Source organism: Heterodontus francisci, chromosome 4 (genome assembly GCF_036365525.1).
Source record: "Heterodontus francisci isolate sHetFra1 chromosome 4, sHetFra1.hap1, whole genome shotgun sequence".
Lineage (NCBI taxonomy): Eukaryota > Metazoa > Chordata > Chondrichthyes > Heterodontiformes > Heterodontidae > Heterodontus > Heterodontus francisci.
Window position 1 is genome coordinate 59,929,703 of NC_090374.1, and position 8,698 is coordinate 59,938,400.

Consider the following 8,698-nt stretch of genomic DNA (forward strand, 5'->3'; position numbering starts at 1 on the left):
ACAAGAACCCCAGGCTAATGCTCTGGGGACATGGGTTCGAATCTCACTGCAGCAGATGCTGGAATTTGAATTCAATTAATAAATCTGGAATTTGAAAAAAGCTAGTCTAATGGTGATCATGAAACCATTACCAATTGTTGTACATCTGGTTCACTAATGTACCTTCAGGGAAACCTAGCCCTATTAACCCTGCAAAGTCCTCCTCACGAACATCTGGGGCTTGCCCAAAATTGGGAGAGTTGTCTCACAGACTAGTTAAGCAACAGCCTGATCTAGTCATATCATGGAATCATACCTTACAGACAATGTTCCAGACACAATCATCACCATCTCTGGGTATGTCCTATCCCACCAGCAGGACAGATACACCAGAAGTGGCATCGCAGTGATATACAATTGGGAGGGAGTTGCCCTGGGAGTCATCAACATTGACTCCAGACCCCATGAAGTCTCATTGCATCAGGTCAAACATGGACAAGGAAACCTCCTGCTAATTACCACCTACTGCCCCGCCGCCGCCACCCCCCCCCCCACCCCCCCCCCCAGCTGATCAGTCAGTGCTTCTCCATGTTGAACACCAATTGGAGGAAGCACTGAAGGTAGCAAAGACACAAAATGTATTCTGGGTGGGGGACTTCAATGGCCATCACCAAAAGTGACTCATAGCACGACTGACTGTGTTGGCAGAGTCCTAAAGCTGCTAGACTGGGTCTGCGGCAGGTGGTGAGGGAACTAAGAGGGAAAAACCTACTTGGCCTCATCCTCACCAATCTACCTGTCACAGATGCATCTGTCCATGACAATATTGGTAGGAGTGACCATCGCAACCACAATCTATAACCTTATGGCCTGGCATATCCTCCACTCTATCATTAACATCAAGCCAGGGGACCAGGTGAACAGTGCAGGAGGGCGTGCCAGTAGCAGGACCAGGCATACCTAAAAATGAGGTGTCAGCCTGGTGAAGCTACAATACAGGACTACTTGCATGCCAAACAGCGGAAACAGCATGCAATAGACAGGGCGAAGTGATCCCACAACCAACGGATCAGATCTAAGCTCTGCAGTCCTGCCACATCCAGTCGTGAATGGTGGTGGACAATTAAACAACTGACAGGAGGAGGCTCCACGAACATCTCCATCCTCAACGATGGGGGAGCCCAGCACATCAGTGCAAAAGAGAAGGCATTTGCATCCATCTTCAGCCAGAAGTGCTGAGTGGATGCAGTGGTTAGCACCGCTGCCTCACAGCTCCAGCGACCCGGGTTCAATTCTGGGTACTGCCTGTGTGGAGTTTGCAAGTTCTCCCTGTGTCTGCGTGGGTTTCCTCCGGGTGCTCCGGTTTCCTCCCACATGCCAAAGACTTGCAGGTTGATAGGTTAATTGACCATTATAAATTGCCCCTCGTATAGGTAGGTGGTAGGGAAATATAGGGACAGGTGGGGATGTGGTAGGAATATGGGATTAGTGTAAGATTAGTATAAATGGGTGGTTGATGGTCGGCACAGACTCGGTGGGCCGAAGGGCCTGTTTCAGTGCTGTATCTCTAAACTAAACATCTTGGCCTCCTCCTGAGGTCACAGATGCCAGTCTTCAGCCAATCCAATTCACTTCATGTGATATCAAGAAATGGCTGAAGGCACTGAATATTGCAAAGCAAATGGGCCCTGACAACATTTCGGCAATAGTGCTGAAGACTTGTGCTTCAGAACTAGCTGCGCCCCTAGCCAAGCTGTTCCAGTACAGCTACAACAATGGCATCTACCTGACAATGTGGAAAATTGCCCAGGTATGTCCGGTGCACAAAAAACAGGCCAATTACCACCCTATTAGTCTACTCCCGATCATCAGCAAAGTGATGGAAGTGGGTCGTTGACAGTGCTATGAAGTGGCACTTTCTCAGCAATAACCTGCTCACTGACACTCAGTTTGGGTTCCTCCAGGGCCACTCAGCTCCTGCCCTCATTACAGCTTTGGTCCAAACATGGAGAAAACAGCTGAATTCCACAGGTGAGGTGAGAGTGACTGCCCTTGACATCAAGGCAGCATTTGACCGAGTATGCCATCAAGAAGCCCAAGCAAAGCTTATGTCAATGGGAATCAGGGGGAAAACTCTCAGCTGGTTGGAGTCATACCTAGCGCAAAGGGAGATGGTTATGATTGTTGGAGGTCAATCATCTTAGGTCCAGGACATCACTGCAGGAGTTCCTCAGCGTAGTGTCCGAAGCCCAACCATCTTCAGCTGTTTCATCAGTGACCTTGCCTCCATCATAAGGTCAGAAGTGGGAATGTTTGCTGATGATTGCACAATGTTCAGCACCTTTCGCGACTCCTCAGATACTGATGCAGCCCGTGTCCAGATGCAGCAAGACCTGGACAACATCCAGGCCTGGGCTCATAAGCGGCAATTAACATTCGCACCACACAAGTGTCAGGCAATGGCCCTCTCCAACAAGAGAAAATCTAACCATCTCCCCTTGACGTTCAATGGCATTATCATCGCTGAATCCCCCGCTATCAACATCCTGGGGGTCACCAATGACCAGAAACTGAACTGGACCAACCACATAAATGCTGTGGCTACAAGAGCAAGTCAGAGTCTAGGAATCCTGCAGCGAGTAATTCACCTCCTGACTCAGGAAGTCAGGCGTGTGATGGAATATTCTCCACTTGCCTGGATGGGTGCAGCTCCAACAACACTCAAGAAGCTCGACACCATTCAGGACAAAGCAGCCCACTAGATTGGCACCCCATCCACCAACCTCAACATTCACTCCCTCCACCACTGATGCACAGTGGCAGCAGTGTGCACCATCTACAAGATGCACTGCAGCAACTCACCAAAGACTCCTCTGACAGCACCTTCCAAACACGCAACCTCAACCACCTAGAAGGACAAGGGCAGCAGATGCATGGGAACACCACCACCTGCAATGATCACTTCCAAGCCACACGCCATCCTGACTTGGAACTATATTACCATTCCTTCACTGTCACTGGGTTAAAATCCTGGAACTTCCTTCCTAACAACACTGTGGATGTACCTACATCCCAAGGACTGCAGTGGTTCAAGAAGGCTGCTCACCAACACCTTCTCAAGGGCAATTAGGGATGCACAATAAATGCTGGCATAGCCAGTGATGTCCACATACCCTGAATGAAAAAAAGACATTTCATTTACCACAACATTGAATTATTCAGATTTGAGAACTGAGAACTTAAAGAAACACGTGTAGGGAATTAGGGAAATAGCAATGGAATGAAATTAATTGGATAGCTCTTTCAAAGAGCTAGCAAAGGCACAACAGCCCAAATAGCCTCCCACTGTGCTGTATAATCACATGACATCTGCATACAAGCCAACCTGGAAAGCACGTCCTCGAAAACATTCATGGAAAAGGCCTGTGACACATATACTAAAAGTGCAATGGGACATAGCTAACAAAGCTGTGCCAGGCTTATCAGTGATAACCAATATTCCATCATTTGTATTGGGGACGACTGTGACAAAAATTACGATGATTTTTCCCTCATTTCTTGCAAAGAAATTGTGCGGTTATAATTTTGTATTGGTACTCTCTGTAAAATGATCTATGAATGTCAGTGACAGCACTGGTAGGAGGGACAACCTTGTAGAGATGAAGACCTGTCTTCATATCGAGGACACCCTCCATTGTGTTGTGTTGCACTAGCACCGTGCTACATGGAATAGACTCAGAACAGATCTAGCAGCTCAAAACTGGGCATCCATGAGGCACTGTGGGCCATCAGCAGCAGCAGAATTGTATTCCACGCAATCTGTAACCTCATGCCTGGCATGTTCCTCACTCTGCCATTACCATCAAGCCAGGAGACCAAGCCTGGTTCAATCATGAGTAGAAGAGTATGCCAGGAGCAGCACAAGCCATACCTAAAAATAAGGTGCCAACCAGGTGAAGCTACAGAAGTACATGGTTGCTAAACAGCAGCATACTATAAACAGAGCTGAGCAATCCCATAACCAACAGATCAGATCAAAGCTCTGCAATCCTGCCACATCCAGTTGTCAATGGTTGTGGACAATTAAACAACTAACAGGAGGAGGTGACTCCAACAATATCCCCATTCTCAATGATGGCAGAGATCAGCATGTGAGAGCAAAGGACAAGGGTGAAGTGTTTGCAACCATCTGCAGTCAGAATTGCTGAGTGAATGATCTATCTCGGCCTCCTCCTGAGGACCCCACCATCATAGAAATCTTCAGCCAATTCATTTCATTCCATAAGGTTTAGCAAAGGCTATGGATCCCAACAACATCACGGCTGTAAAAACACCTTTGCTTCAGAACTATCCTTGTCCCAGGCCAAGCTGTTTCAGTACAGCTAAACCACAGGCATCTACCTGACAATGTGGAAAATTGCCCAGGTAGGTCCTGTCCACAAAAAGCAGGACAAATCCAAACCAGCTAATCATTGCTCCATTATCTACTCTCAATCATCAGCAAAGTGATAAAGATATCATCGACAGTGCAATCAAGCAGCACTTACTCACCAATGCACTGCAGCAACTCACCAAGACTCCTTTGACAGCACCTTCCAAACCTGTGACCTCTACCATCTAGAAGAACAAGGACATCAGGTGCAAGGGAACACCATCACCTGCAAGTTCCCCTCCAAGTCACACACCAATCTGGCTTGGAAATATATCACCATTCCTTCGCTGTCACTGAATCTAAGTCCTAGAACTTCCTCCCTAATAGCACTGTGGGAGTATCTACACCACATGGACTTCAGTGGTTCAAGAAGGCAGCTCACCACCACCTTCTCAAGGGCAATTAGGGATGTGCAATAAATGCTGACCTCGCCAATGTCATTCACATCCCACTGTATGAAAAAAAAAGCCTGCTCACCGATGCTCAATTTGGGTTTTGCCAGGGACCACTTGGCTACAGACCTCATTACAGCCTTGGTTCGAACATGGAATTCGAGAGGTAAGGTGACAGTGACTGCCCTTGACATCAGGCAGCATTTAACCAAGTATGGCATCAAGGAGCTCCAGTAAAACTGAAATCAATGGGAATCAAGGGGAAGTTCTCCGCTGGCTGCAGTCACATCTATCACATAGAAAGATGGTTGTGATTGTTGGAGGCCAAATATCTCAGTCCCAGGACATCGTTGCAGGAGTTCCTCAGGGTAGTGTCCTAGGCCCAACCATTTTCAGCTGCTTCATCAATGACCTTCCCTCCATCATAAAGTCGGAAGTAGGCATGTTCACTGATGATTGCACAATGTTCAGCACCATTCATGACTCCTCAGAGAATGAAACAGTCTGTGCCCACATGCAGCAAGACCTGGACAACATTCAGGTTTGGACTGCTAAGTAGCAAGTAATGTTTGCGTCACACAAGTGCCAGGCAATGAACATCTCCAATGGTGGGTCTATCCACCTCCCTTGATATTAAACAGCATTATCATCGCTGAATCTCCCACCATCATCCCAAGGATTACCACTGACCAGAAACTTAACTGGACCGGCCAGAGGCTGGGAATTCTACAGCGATTAACTCACCTCCCTACTCCCCAATGCCTGTCCAGCATTAATAAGACACAGGTCAGGAGTGTGATTCACTCCCTCCACCACCAATTCACAGTGGCAGTAGTGTGTACCACCTACAAGATGCACTGCAACAACTCACCAATGCACCTTCCAAACCCACGACCTCTACCACCTAGAAGGGCATAGGCAACAAATGCGTGGGAAAACCACCACCTGCAACTTCCCCTCCCAGTCACACACCAGCCTAACTTGGAACTATATAGCCTTTCCATCACTGTCGCTGGGTCAAAACCTTGGAACTCACTTCCTAACAGCTCTGTGGGAGTACCAACACCACACGAACTGCAGTGGTTCAAGACAACAGCTCACTGCCAGCTTCTCAAAGGCAATTAGACATAGACAATAAATGCTTCTACAAAAACAGAAAATGCTAGAAATACTCAGCAGGTCAGTCAGCATCTGTGCAGAAAGAAACAATTAACGTTTCAGGTCTGTGACCTGTGAATGAATAGAAAAAGCACTTTGGGGCTTCCTGAAGCTAGATAAATGCAAGTCTTTCTTTATTCAACTGCACTTCTGACTGGTGTTTTGGATGATGCAGAAGCCTTGAGGGATGAGGCGCACATTGCAAAGTACCTACAACTGCTCTTGTAGTCACGTTGTTGAGATGGCTGATCTAGTTAAGCTTCTGGTCAATGGCAATCCCCAAGATTTTGGTGGAGGAGACAATGATAATGGTGCCTTTGGAAGGTCGGGAGGGTAGCTGAGGGGTGGAAATAGGCTGTTTTTCTCTTGTTTGAGGTATTTATTACCCTGGCACCAAAGTTACCTGCCCCCTCAGACCAAACATGTTGGCCAGGTGCTGCTGCAGGATATTGAGGGATACTCCTTACTGCAGGAGTTGTGAATGGGCCTGAATTTGAGAGATTGTCAGTGAACAGCCCCATCCTGAGCTCTGGACGGGGTCAACACCAGGGCAACGTCCGAGGGCGGGGTAAGAGTGGATCAGGAGACAGCTCCTGTCACCCCGGGGAGATCGAGGCTCAGACACGAGCCATCACCACATCTGATCGGACATTTCCATCAACTATACAATGAGCCACCCCTTACCTGAAAATACAGCGTCTTCCAGCCGCTCCTCACTTCCGCTGTTGCATTCAAACAGGTCCGTCTCGTCGCAAAGGCAGCAAAAACGTTCCGGGCCCAGACTGTGCCCAAGCGCACAGCAAATAACTGACTGTACCCAAACACAAAGCAAATCACTGACTGTAGCCAAGCACACAGCAAATCATTGACTGTATCAGACCCACAGCAAATCACTGACTGTACCCAAACACATAGCAAATCACTGACTGTATCAGACACACAGCAAATCACTGAGTATACCAGACCTAGAGAAAATCACTGAATGTATCAGACCCAAAGCAAATCACTGACTGTACCCAAATACACAGCAAATCACTGACTGTACCCAAACACAGAGCAAATCACTGACTGCATCCAATCACAGTGCAAATCACTGACTGTACCCAAACACAGAGCAAATCACTAACTGTACCCAAACACAGAGCAAATCACTGACTGTACCCAAACACACAGCAAATCACTGACTGTACCCAAACAAAAGGCAAATCACTGACTTTACCCAAGCACACAGCAACTCACTGACTGGACCCAAACACATAGCAAATCACTGACTGTATCAGACACACAGCAAATCACTGAGTATATCAGACCTAGAGCAAATCACTGAATGTATCAGACCCAAAGCAAATCACTGACTGTACCCAAATACACAGCAAATCACTGACTGTACCCAAACACAGAGCCAATCACTGACTGCATCCAAACACAGAGCAAATCACTGACTGTACCCAAACACAGAGCAAATCACTAACTGTACCCAAGCACAGAGCAAATCACTGACTGTACCCAAACACACAGCAAATCACTGACTGTACCCAAACAAAGAGCAAATCACTGACTGTATCAGACACACAGCAAATCACTGAGTATATCAGACCTAGAGCAAATCACTGAATGTATCAGACCCAAAGCAAATCACTGACTGTACCCAAATACATAGCAAATCACTGACTGTACCCAAACACAGAGCAAATCACTGACTGCATCCAAACACAGAGCAAATCACTGACTGTACCCAAACACAGAGCAAATCACTAACTGTATCAAAATACACAGCAAATCACTGACTGTACCCAAGCACAGAGCAAATCACTGACTGTATCCAAACACACAGCAAATCACTGACTGTACCCAAACAAAGAGCAAATCACTGACTGTACCCAAAGACAGGGCAAATCACTGACTGTACCCAAACACACAGCAAATCACTGACTGTATCAGAAACACAGTAAATCACTGACTATATCAGAACCTATAGCAAATCACAGAATGGATCAGACCCAAAGCAAATCACTGACTGTACCCAAGCACACGGCAAATCACTGAATGTATCAGACCCAAAGCAAATCACTGAATGTATCGGACCCACAGCAAATCACTGAATGTATCAGACCCAAAGCAAATAACTAACTGTACCCAAACACAAAGCAAATCACTGACTGTACCCAAACACAGAGCAAATCACTGACTGCATCCAAACACTGAGTAAATCACTAACTGTACCCAAGCACAGAGCAAATCACTGACTATACCCAAACACACAGCAAATCACTGACTGTACCCAAACAAAGAGCAAATCACTGACTGTACCCAAACACACAGCAAATCACTGACTGTACCCAAAGACAGGGCAAATCACTGACTGTACCCAAACACACAGCAAACCACTGTACCCAAACACACAGTAAATCAATGACTGTATCAGAAACACAGTAAATCAGTGACTATATCAGAACCTATAGCAAATCACAGAATGGATCAGACACAAAGCAAATCATCGACTGTACCCAAGCACACGGCAAATCACTGAATGTATCAGACCCAAAGCAAATCACTGACTGTACCCAAACACACGGCAAATCACTGAATGTATCAGACCCAAAGCAAATCACTGACTGTACCCAAACACACGGCAAATCACTGAATGTATCAGACCCAAAGCAAATCACTGAATGTATCAGACCTACAGCAAATCACTGAATGTATCAGACCCAAAGCAAATAACTTACTGTACCCA

At 46.7% G+C, this 8,698-nt stretch overlaps 1 protein-coding gene across 1 annotated transcript in view; it reads right to left on the reverse strand.

Moving 5' to 3' along the window:
• zcchc9 (zinc finger, CCHC domain containing 9) overlaps nt 1-6,751 on the reverse strand; it is a 49,715-nt gene extending 42,964 nt beyond the window's left edge. Inside the window, exon 1 of the mRNA XM_068028827.1 lies at nt 6,646-6,751. The gene's annotated coding sequence lies outside the window, so the exon portion shown is untranslated. The remainder of the gene's footprint in view (nt 1-6,645) is intronic.
• Nucleotides 6,752-8,698: the final 1,947 nt, after the last annotated feature.